The following is a 12,669-nucleotide window of genomic DNA, read 5'->3' as shown; positions in this document are numbered from 1 at the left end:
GTCCATAATAGCGGGGGGAAAGTTTATAATTCTTGCAATTGGAAAAACTCTACTGTCAATATTTTTGTGGCTTGAGAATCTAAGATAGACCAAATCACCAACCTCAAACTCTCTTATCATACTGATTTTTCATGGACTCTTGTGTAGATAACAATGCTTCCTTAAAGGCTCAAGAGTTGGTCACGCGACTTGAGCTGGACATCCACAGCTCCATTTTGAGTAGTACCCATCACATATTGAACAAAAGTAGGTGGACCTCCATATAAAGCCTCAAAAGGTGTAAGGCAAGTAGAAGAATGTTAGTTAGTGTTATACCACCATTCTCTCCAAAGAAACCATATGGTCCATTTTTAGGTCTATCACCAGTGGAGCAACATAAGTGTTGTTGGACACACTTATTTACAATCTCAGTTTGACCATCAAATTGAAGAGGGTAGGTTGAACTGTAATGTAAATGAGTCCATTGCAAACGAAAAAGTTCCTTCCAAAAGGAGCTTGTGAAAGTAGGGTCTCGATCAGTAACCATGGTCAAAGACATCACATGAAGCTTGAAAACATGATACATAAACATGATGCATAAAAGCTTAAGCAACCTTAGCAGCTATATAGGGATAAGTTAGGGGAATAAAGTGGGCATATTTATTGAGTCGATCAACCACCATATAAATCACAGAAAAACCATGGGAAAGAGGTGAAGTTTTAATAAACTCTATGGAACTGTTCGGCCAACATCTGGTAGGAATAGGGAGAGGCTATAACAGGCCAACTGGGTGCACATTCTCCACACATTGGTAATAGACAGTACATTCCTTAATATAGCCCTTCAAATCCTTCTTTATCCTAGGCCAATAAAAATTTGCCTTAGCTCTATGAAGAGATTTTTGGTAGCCAGCAATAGAACTACTATGGATATGGTGCAAAATAAGAAGGTTAAATATGGAGTTTTTCGAAAGATAGATACAGCCATTCTTAAGCAAAACTCCATTTACCAGCTAAAACCTTGCTCTTCCAACTGATTTTGTTGTAACTTATGTCAGAGAGTCATTAGATCAGGATCTGTAAAATAAGTTTTATGCAATTCAGAGATCCATAAAAGATCCAAAATTGAGATTGAATTGAAAGAAGAAGTATGATCTTCCTCATGCTTCCTAAACAAGGCATCCATAACCTTGGTTTACTTGCCTTTTTATAGTCAATGGTAAAATCATAACCAATCCACTTAATGACCCACTTCTGCTGGGAAGGAGTGCCTATCCTTTGCTCTCACAAGAATTTGAGGATCTGCTGATCAATTCTAATGAAAAATGTTCCCTTGAGGAGATAAGGTGTCCACTTCTTCACTGCATACACCAATGCCAACAGTTCTTTCTCATAGGTAAAAAGATCCAAAAGCCTTTCCCACTAAGGTAGGCTAAGGGTTTGTTATTTTGCATCAATATAGCTCTAATGCTGAACCTAGAAGCATCACACTCTATGAGAAATTGTGTTGTAAAATTTGGAAGCTAACATTGGAGGACTAAAAATTGCCAACTTGAGCTTCTCAAAAGCAATTGTAGCTTGCTTTGTCCATGTAAAAGAATTCTTCTTTAAAAGCAATGTCTGGTAAATTTCTTGTAATACCTAGTTAAATCGAGGAACCCCCCCAAGGACTTCAAGGTTTTAGGTGTAGGCCAATCAAGCATTGATTTGATCTTAGATGGGTCAACTCGAACCCCTTCAGCTGAAACCAAATCAAAATGACCCAAATTTTCTATCTCTGAGCAACCAAACCGACACTTAGACTTATTAGCAAATTGTTAGTGTTTAGATAGTGTATCCGAAACTACAACTAAGTGTTGAAGATGATATCCATTATTCTGCTATAAACCAAGACGTCATCGAAAAAGACAATGACAAATCTCCTAAAAAAAAGGTTTAAAAACTTTATTTATTAACCCTTGGTAGGTGGTTGGCATTGGTTAAGCCAAAATTTATAACCAAGAATTTATAATACCCTTGATGCGTATGGAACGCTGTTTTTGAAATGTCTCATTCTCTTACCCAAATCTGGTGATACCCAGATCTTAGGTCCAGTTTTGAGAAATGGTATCTCCAAGTAGTTCATCCATCAACTCAACAATTATAGTATGAGACATTTGTCTTTAATCGTTTCTTTATTTAATGACCTATAATCTATACACATCCTCCAACTCTTATCCACCTTCCTTATAAGTAAAACAGGTGAGGGGAAGGGTGATTGGCTTGGTCTAAACACCCTTGAAGCCAAAAGCTCCTGCATTATTTTTTTCAATCTCAGATTTATGGTAATAAGAATACCTATAAGACAGAGATTGGTTGGGTTCCTTACTTGAGAATGATCTGGTGGTCATGTGATCTATTTGGAGGCAATCCTTTTGGTTCCTCAAATACTCGCTTGAACTATTGCAACAGGGCATTTTTGCCGGATCCAAATCTCTTGGAATGGTGTCATTGCTTATTGGAAAAATCTAGAGTAACAACAATTTTTTCTCCATTTTAGACAACTGAATTAACTCATTTTCTACCCATTCCAAGTTACTAGGAGTTAGACCCTTAAGGAAAATTACTTTCTGATTAAGGGTGAAAGACATAATAAGCAATGAGAAATCCCATAGAATTCGACCCCTTCAGCTTCGTCGATACTTCTAATCTTCTCCCTATTTGCCACCCTCACCTCAAATTTACAAGAAGTTTACACCAACAAGTTAGCCTTAGTAGTAATGCTAGGTTCTAAGAAATTATGTGTTGTAAGTATCTATCAACATCACTAATTCCTGACCCTTGATCTACCCACCACTCTCATAGTACGAGCATTAAGGGACCCTGTTATAGCATGCATAGAAATCTCTGGGTCTTCAACACTGAATTAAAGTCCTCTAACAATTCCACCTCATTTTTTATACCATACTTCTCATCTTTTTCTAAACGCTTAGAATGTGATAATTCCACACCCTCCATGATAGGCAGCCTAACATTCTTACAAATGTGACTTGGATTCTACTTTTCATCACAAATTTAATATAGACTGTTCTCCCTACGATCCTTTATCTCAGCTGGACTTACCTTCTTCACTGGTAATGTATTTTTTTTTTTTTTTGAGTAACTTCCTTCTCATTAATGTTAAAACCTTTATTGGAACCAGGAAGAAGTACCTCTAAACTCCCAACATTGTGAGGTTAAAAAGAAGCCGCTGAATTATAATAACCAATAAGTCTAAGACTCATCTTAGAGTGATTCACATACCCTTCCTATATCTTTGCTAAACCAAAGGCTGAATTTAATGCAATTTGGTTTAGCATTCTAATAGGCACGAATATCATCTCTAAGACCACTAAGAAAGCAACTTAGTTTATACTGCTTAAACATCACTTTTAGACGATTAGCAAGTACCTCATACTGTGATTAGTAAGTTGCCACTAAAGAATTTTGTCTCAATCTCGTAATAGCCTCCATAATATCATTGTAAGTAGAGTCGCTAAATCGGACTTGCAGAGCCTACACAAAAAAGCCCATTGCAGGAAAACCTTCAGTTTCGTTCGCATCTTGGAATCAAGTTAATGCTTCCCCTTCCATATGAAATGAAAAAATGACGATCTTCTGATAATCCAGTATTAGGATAGAGAAAAAAATAATTATTCACCTTATATAACGAACCAGAATGGTTCACCCCCATCAAACTTGGATAGAGTGAATTAGCATTCCACCATTTCCACCCACAACATTAGTCGCTCTAGAGTTCTCATGTTCTCTGCGATACACCTCTCTGGTTACTAGTACTTGATTATTTTTGAATGCTTCAAAAAGTATATTTATGTTTTGCAACATCTTGTCCAAAGACTTTTGGTGTTCTTCCACCTTCATATCTTGGAAGTCTTGATTCTGCTTCATGCCAACCACGGTTTTCTCCAAACCTTTGAATCGCATTCCTTTCGACCTTGCCCATGAATAAAATCTCTGATGCCAATTGTCAATACCTTTCTTCTATGAAACTAACTCCTTACAATAACTACAACTCAAGAATGAACATAACCCCCACACACTTGTGCTTCTTGTTTGTTAGAGGAAACTAACATTCAGAGATCAAGAAATGACTTTATTCTAGAATGCTAATAAAAGGGACTAAGTCCTTTTTTTTTTTACATTTCTTTCTCTTAACTGACTAAAATCAATCAGTTAAGCTCATCTAGGTATAATTTTCCAATGTAATGGGCTAGTCAAAGGAAACTGTATACTATTAACCCTTCTGACTATTGAACCCATTTCTCATTCAATAAGGTTATTACATCCATCGACGTGGAAGAGAGTTGATTTGGGTGGCAGGAGTTCGAAATAAAGGGATAGGCAGAAGCTTCTGGAGCATACAAGGTTGGAGCGTAACCAGCACTTATGGTTACTCCAGCAAAATTCTCATGCATTCAGCATCCAGGTTCAATTTTACGTGTTTACATGCATGCTTTTGATCTCTAGAGCTCGTCATTTATTGGAAAGTTTATCGTACTATGTTAGCATAAGACACTGGAATTTGGTAGATATCTGAATGAAGGGCTTGGTGATTTTCGGAAATGGGTATGAGCTTCCTATTAATGCTATCAATTGACATGTTCGTTGTATTCATGTTAAGTCGAGGAATTTCACTTGTTGGGTTAGTCTGGTTTGAGTCCAATTGAGCTTTTTTTGAGTTTAGTTAAGTGTGGTCAAATAAAGTTGATTGGGTTATAATATGTATTCCGAATCTTTAGTCATTGAGGGTCCTCGGTAGATTTTTATCCTTAAGATATGGTTTGGGTTGTTTAAAGTGAAAATTATTTTAGCAGAATTACCTGCACTTTAGTAGTCCATTACTTTGGTTGTTTTTGGGTTGTTTAAACTATCCATTATTTTAGCAGAATTATCTGCATGTTAATAGTCCATTACTTTAGATTGTTCCTTGTTGTTTGGGGCATTTGTTATTTAAGTTGTATTTATTTAGCTTTATGGAAGGAAGAAAAGAAAGTTGAAAATCCAACAATTTTTCATTGTAGAGATTAACCCCTTTGAAGTTGTTAGCTTATTATTTCCGGTCTCTAGTTTATATTTATTAGTATTGTCAAGATCCTTGTTGAGCCATGGCAGTGGGGACTGGCACTCGCTACTCTCAGCTAGCTGACTCTTTAGCCTGTGTGAACACACTTAGGAACTCCAACATCAACATCAGGATGCTTTGCAGAATGCAATAGATGAATTGACTTAACAACTTCAACTTGTTGTTGCCAATGTTGATGCTTTAGGTATGAGCCAATTTTTCATACCTGTAATTTTGGTGGAATCTGTTTTTACCCCTTCAACTGAAATTAGATACCCAAATATTTTTTCTTAACCAAACTTACATTTACTCTTTTTAGCAAAAAGAATATGTGCAGCCAAAGTTTTTAACATAGAAGCTAAGCAAACCAAATGTTCCTCCTTAGTCTTACTATAGATTAAAATATCATCCAAAAGTACAATTACAAACCTCCTTAGGTGGGGCTGCAACATCTCATTCATTAGTTCTTGAAATGTGGCTAGAGTGCTTGTTAATCCAAAATGTATCACTAGGAACTCATAATGGTAATGATGAGTCCTAAATACTATTTTTGGAATGTCCTCATTTTTTACTCTTATTTGGTGGTAGCCCGACCATAGGTCCATTTTTTAAAAGATAGTGACCCTATGTAGTTCATCAAGGAGCTTATCAATAATTAAAATAGGAAATTTGTCCTTGATGGTATCCTTATTGAGGGCCCGGTAATCAATACATATCATCCAACTCCCATTGGCCTTTCTCACCAATACTATGAGAGGAAATAATGGTGATTGGCTGAGCCTTATCACTCAAACAACCAATAATTATTGCACGATCTTTTCTCTTTTTTACTTTTGATACTATGAGTACCTGTATGGCCATACTGAAATAGGAGTAATTCCTTCCTTGAGTGTAATACGATGCTCACAATTTCTCTTTTGGGGTAGCCCCTTAGGTTCATAAGAAGCACCACTGAATTCTTGCAAAACTACCTCAAACTCTGGAGGCACTGATGTCTATACCATATATTCTCCTCTTATTGAAATTTGGAGAAGCACCCATCTTCTTTCAACCTTACTTAATTTGCACAATTCCACACCATCCACCATTTGTGAATGGTTGAGATTTAATCCCTCAAGTGTGATAGACCCTTCATCCCGAATGAAAGTCATAATAAGGGAATCAAAATCCCATAAAATAGGCCTAAGTTTCCTCAAGCATTGCATGCCACGAACCACATCACAACCCCCTAGGGGTAGTAAAAAACAATATGTAGTAAACAAGTCATTTGCAGCAATATCTCTGCCCCTTCCAGCTTTCCAACACCTTTAATCATTTCAGCATTAGCTACCCTAACTTCTATTTGTTCTTTTGAATTAGGAGTCAATTGGGCCTTAGGAATGATGGTGGGGTCGAGAAAATTGTGGATATTGCCAGTATTCACTAAAATTACCATTGGCCTGCCCTATGATTTTACTCAACATCCTCATAGTTCTTGGGCTAGTAGGACTGGCAATAGCATGAAGGGAAATCTCGAGTGCCTCCACCCCAAGATTCTGTATTTCGATCCCTTCATTTTCTAGTGTCTGCTCCTCACTCCCCCCTTTTCATTGTCACCTTCTTGATCAAATTTCATGCCCTACATGATATACAACTTAGCTTTTATGCATTTATGAGTTGGGTTCCACTTATCATCGCAATAATAACATAGCCCCTTGTCCCTTCGTTCCTTTATCTCTGTGGCACTAACATTTTGAATGTGAAATCTACTCTTAGAAGGAAACCCTTTAGAGACTAGAAATCCCTTCCTAGCCCCCATATGAAAGGAACTAGTGCCCTCTCCCCCACTAAAACCCCCTGGAGAGGGTGAAATATAAGGATTCGGAGGCTTGCTCATTCTTCTGGAGCTATAGACATACCCCTCTTGGATTTTGGCCAATCTAAAGGCTAAATTTAAATTGCGGGGTTTTAGCATTCTTAAGGACAATCTAATTTCATCCTTAAACTACTAAGGGAATAACTAAACTTATAGTTCTCAGAAAGTCCCCTTAAGTGATTAGAAAGTACCTAAAATTGGGTCATACAAGCTACCACAGTGGTTTTTTGTCTTAGTCTAGTAATTGCTTCCATGGGATCATCAAAGGATGAACTCCCAAATCTGACCTGCAATGCTTAAATGAAGGCCTTCCAACTGTGGAGACTGCCAGTCTCTTTTGCATCTTGGAACCGGACCAGCGTATCCCCCTCCATGTAGAAACAAGACATCAAAATCTTCTAATGATATGTTATAGGGCGTAGGGAAAAATACTAATTAGCCTTGTATACCCCACCTAGTGGGATTTTCCCCATCAAATTTGGAAAAATCAAGTTTAATAGATCTAAATTGCATCCCTCATAAGGTTCCCGACCCTTTAGATTGGAACTTTTTCTTCATGGCTTCTGTTCTGGTGGTGTCGGGGGAGTTGGTGCCCGCATTTAGGGTTTCTAACAATAGATCAATCTTTTTGGCTAAATCATCCAAGGACTTGTGAAGGCCTTCTACTTGTTGTTCTTGTAGGTCCTGGCGCTACTTCATTCCCAGAACCAACTTCTCAAGCACCTTGTATCAGATGCCTTCTGCCAAAGCTCTTGTGGACTCCAAGATCTTGCTGCTCTGATAGTCATCTAATGTGGCGCCCTCGACCTCTGCTTGGGATGGAATGGAGACTTGAAGCGTTGGGACATGCAACACATGGTTACATACCTCCATTCATGACAGATATTATGTAATGCATTCTAGTTTGCAACTAACAGTATGCAATAATTGCAGCGAAAAAAGGGTGACTACTTAAAAATTTTGTGCCAGAGCATACTAAAATATCCCAACATGTAAATTAACCGTAGATAGTGCCTCACAAAAGAGGTCTAGATAGTAAGGCATAAGTAAAACATAATCTGGGAGATAAAAATCTCCTTATTACAGACGAGGCTCATGAAAAAGGTAGCTTAAAGCATCTCTCTGATATGCTCCAATGTGAATAGGACCATCTCTATGAACAATAATATTAACTCCATCTTTCGGTCAAGATCAGGCTCATTCTTAATTATCTGAAGCCAAGTGGAGTTAATTACCATCCTGTTCGTCAAAAGTTGGTCTTGACACGACATTCTGGGGAATGATAGTGGGACTACCACAGTGAGATTCCTTGAAATCTCAATAAGTTAAATAACCAACTTGTACATAAATAAGATATGCATGATTAATGATAAACATTAGATGCATGCATGATATGTAGAAACACTGTATTTTTCATTTTATCCAAATTCCTCAACATCTTTCAAAAAGAGCTTTCATGCACATTTTCTTGTCAACACATTTGACAGAATTTTATACAATATATTATACAAACTAATTGGCTTATTCTCACTTGTGTATATAGGGCTTTTTGTTTTAGGAATAAGCACAATGTGAGTAAAGTTCACTGAACGATTTAAAACATTACCATTCAAACAAGCAAGTACAATTGAGCTCATCTCATATCCTATTGTGCTCCAATGATTTTGAAAAAGCAAGCTCTGAAGCCTTTAGGCCCAGGTGATTTGAGTGGGGCCATTTGGTTTATAGCAACTTCTACCTCCTTTCTGGTGTAAGTCTTTGACAAACTCACATTCATCTCTCTGGACACTATGGCCTCTAGATTCATTAGACAGTCCTTAATCTCAACTGTGCTTGGGTGAGAAGAAGTAAATAACTTTTCAAAGTAGGATTTAAAAGCTTCTTCCACTTCCTCTGGCCTTGAAAAGCTTCTGTTTTGGTCATCAACTATATGCTTTATCAGGTTCTTCTTTTTCCTCTGGCTTGCACATGCATGAAAGAACCTAGTATTTCTATCCCCAAACTGATACCAATTCCTCTTGGCCCTTTGTCTCCATTTCAAATCTTCCTTATCTAGCAATACTCCTATCTCCCTTTGAATCTTTTTGATACTCTCTGAATTATACCCATTCTCTTCAGATTGTAATTGTTTCAGTTCTTCTGTTTTTTCCTCCAACTCCTTCCCTCTCTCTATTCTTAATTGTTTGTTCCATCTAACTAAAAAGCCTTCTACTTCCTTCCATCAACTTTTGTACCTTATACATTGACTCTCTACTTTCTGGTTGATTACTCCATACTCCCTTCAGCACATTTTCATGCTCTTCCTCAAGTGCCCAGCTTGCTTCATATCTGAACAATTTCCTCCCTCTCCAATCACATTTACTAGTTTGAGTTATGGATGATAGAATGGGTCTATGATCAGAGTTACTTGCTACTAAAACTTCCATTGAATTATCATTAAAAACTTCTAACCATATCGCATTTGCAACAGACCTATCCAACCTTTCTTTAGTAAATGAATCATCTTCATGTTTATTGCTCTAAGTAAATTTGTCCCCTCTCCAACCCAGGTTAAACAGTTCCCTTATCTCTAGTGCTTCTCTAAATTTGTCCATGTATCTTTCCTGTCTTATATTGCATCCTCTCTTTTCATCATGAGTTAGTATTTCATTAAACTCACCAATTACACACCACCCATAATCTCCTACAGGTTTAAGTGCTGCTAACAAATTCTATGCCTCCTCCCTCTTGCTTGAATCAGGCTTACCATAAAATCCCGTTAGCAGCCACTTCATATTCCCTTCCTCATTAGTTATCCAAGCACTAATATGCCTCTAAGAGTAGTTCAACACTTCAACATTTGTCATGTTATCCCGCATCAGTGCTAAACCTCCCTTTCTACCAACTGGTTCAACAAAACACCCATCGCACTTCAGTCTTCTCTTCACTCTACTACACTTCACTGAATTTAGCTTAGTCTCCATTAAGAAGACTATATTGTGTCTCTTCTCCTTTGCTATATGATAAAGGTCTTGAACTATCCAAGAGTTCTCAAGCCCTTGGCAAGTCCAACTTAGTGTTTTCATTGAGATTGGCGGAGTTGTGTTACAGCCTCCGCCAATTCTTTTATATGAACATCTTTATTCTCAACACTACTCTTTTTTACTTTTTTACTACCTTTCAACTCTTCCTCCCTGTCGTCCTCCTCCCTCGTATTTCTTTTCGCAGGTGTGTATACACTTGGGTTTGATATTCCTTTGCCCTTGCCTCTTGCCCTCCTTTTCCATGCTCCCTTTATCTGATTCTTTTTATTAGTATCCTCACATTTTGAGAGCCCACCGCCTTTACTTCATCTTCACTCACACATATTTCTTCACTCCCTTTGCTCCCTCCAATCCCTATACTTCCTTCCCTTTCCTCTATAGCTTCTTTATTTTTTCTATTACAAATCATCTTTCCTTTTTCCATCCCTTCGAGTCCTTCCTCCCCTACCTCCTAATTATCCAACACTAGATCTATGTTACTCTCTCTTTCTTCTATCTTCTTCCCAGCCCTATGCCTTCCTTCTCTAGAGGATAAATGTGAACCATCCCACTGCTCCCCCCTTTTGTTCCCCCTCCACTGAGCCACCTACTCTCTCCTCTTACCTTTTCATTATTATTAACTGGACCCCTCCTGATTTTCTATGAGGCTCGTACTTCTTTACTCTAGATCCCGCACTCAACCACACTCCATACTGTGTATCCCCCCCCCCCCCCCCCCCCCCCCCCCCCCCCCCACTCCTCCCTTACATTCTTGATACTCTTGAACAATGCAACCACAAGAAAAACACAATCTTGGTAACTTTTCATACCTGAGTGAGATCCAGATCTTCTCCCCTTTCACACAAATTGTTCTTCCTCTCGCCAGAGGCTTAGTTAGGTCCATTTCAATACTGATTCTCAGAAAATTACTCCATCCGCTGCCATCCTCCTTCATGTCTACTTCTTCCACACTGCCAATAGACTCTCCTATCAGTTTTCCCCTTGCTTCATTCCATATATGCTAAAGGTAAGTTGTGCATCTGAACCCACAACTGTTCCTTGTTGAGGTTCATCCTCTGCGGTGGCATGAAGCCATCAAAGATCCTAATGGAAAACAGGTGGTTGTCAACAACCACGACCTCCCTTCCCAAATGCGATTCTTGTCAGCTTGATTAGCAAAAGTGATGAAAAATATGTTTGGACTTACCTCCAGAAACTTTGCTCTCTTATTGATCCTCCATACCTTCACTAGAGTGGATTCAATCACATCCTGGTTTATACTCCTTTCTATACAGACTTTCCCTACTAGGCTTATTTCCTCTTTGAAGCTCAACTCTTCCGTTAACTCGTCTCCTATCTCAATTCCAAACGCCTTCTCCTCTGTTAGACATAATTTTCCCCACTCCTCTTCCAACTCTTTCATTTTCCTCCTCTGTAGATCTTCATTCTCAACACCGTTCCGCCGCAGCTCTCCCCTCTCGTGGTAACTACCTCTTCCCACGTCCACCTCTATTTCCGCACTCCACCATTGCTCTCCCCGCTTGTGGTACCTACCTCATCCCACGTCCACCACAATTCGGTTAGAATCTATGTGGTATCCCCGAAAAAACTTCACCTCCTCCTTTCTAGAGAGAAAAAGGAGAGAAAACATTATTCGTTCTACTATGAGATTTTCTTTTCTTTTCTTTTTTGGAAACATCAAAGAGCAACTGGAAAATAAAGTTACTAAATGCTGAAAATGTCGATGCTGGTTTTGATTTGAGTTGATTGGCTGACTTTGTGAAATGTAGTTTTAGTGGAGAATACTGTCATTAGATAGACAATATTTACAGTGTTTTCAGTTTTATAACTCTCCATGCTGGAGAAGTGTCAATAATCATCAGAGCTTCCTAACTCATGCCTATGAAAATTGTAACGACAGATTGGAAGCTGACTGAAATGTAATTATTGAGTTATTCTTTTATCATCTCGGTATGTATAGTATCCACATTACTTAAATGGTAAAATTTGATTTATAAAATTTAAATTTTAAAATTCATTTTCTAAATAAAATTATGTCACGTAAGTAGTGTGTAGTGTAGAAGTTTTAGAATAACATTCATCATAAAACTTTGTTCTAAATATATTTTAAATAGAAAATTTTACATGCTACATTCTCATCCTACATTCATCTTACTATGATAAAGTAATATTGTCTACAATTTATATTTTTTTAAACAATTAAAACATAATTCAAATGCAATAAAAATACTACATTTTACGTGGTGGAATAAAAGTGATAATAGAATTTGGTAAGAGATATTAGTCGTTTTCAATATGTCCTACGATCTTCTCAAACTCTACTAAAAATATCCCTAAAATTTTCTCTACAAAATACATTTTTAAGGACACAAAACCTATTCAAATTCATTTATAAAAATGTCACAAGTCAGATTTATTTTTAAAATAATGTTAAATAAATTTTAAATAGATAAATTTTATACAGACGTTTTATAAAAATATGAGTTCTACTAAAAAGAAAAATTATTTTTTATATATTTTATAATTTATCTATTTTTATTAAAAACTTTATTATTCATTAATCTTATACATCATACATTATATTTTTTTATTTATTTTATTCTACTTAAATTTATTGAATTCTTTTACTGATCGTCCGCGTCACACATTCCTTTCAGCAGGGAAGAAGGTTAGAGTTGAGCTCGAATCTCGTCTTTGTCTCCATTATTGCC

The sequence above is a fragment of the Juglans regia genome, chromosome 12 (assembly GCF_001411555.2).
Source record: "Juglans regia cultivar Chandler chromosome 12, Walnut 2.0, whole genome shotgun sequence".
Taxonomy (NCBI): domain Eukaryota; kingdom Viridiplantae; phylum Streptophyta; class Magnoliopsida; order Fagales; family Juglandaceae; genus Juglans; species Juglans regia.
This window is presented reverse-complemented; position numbering follows the sequence as displayed.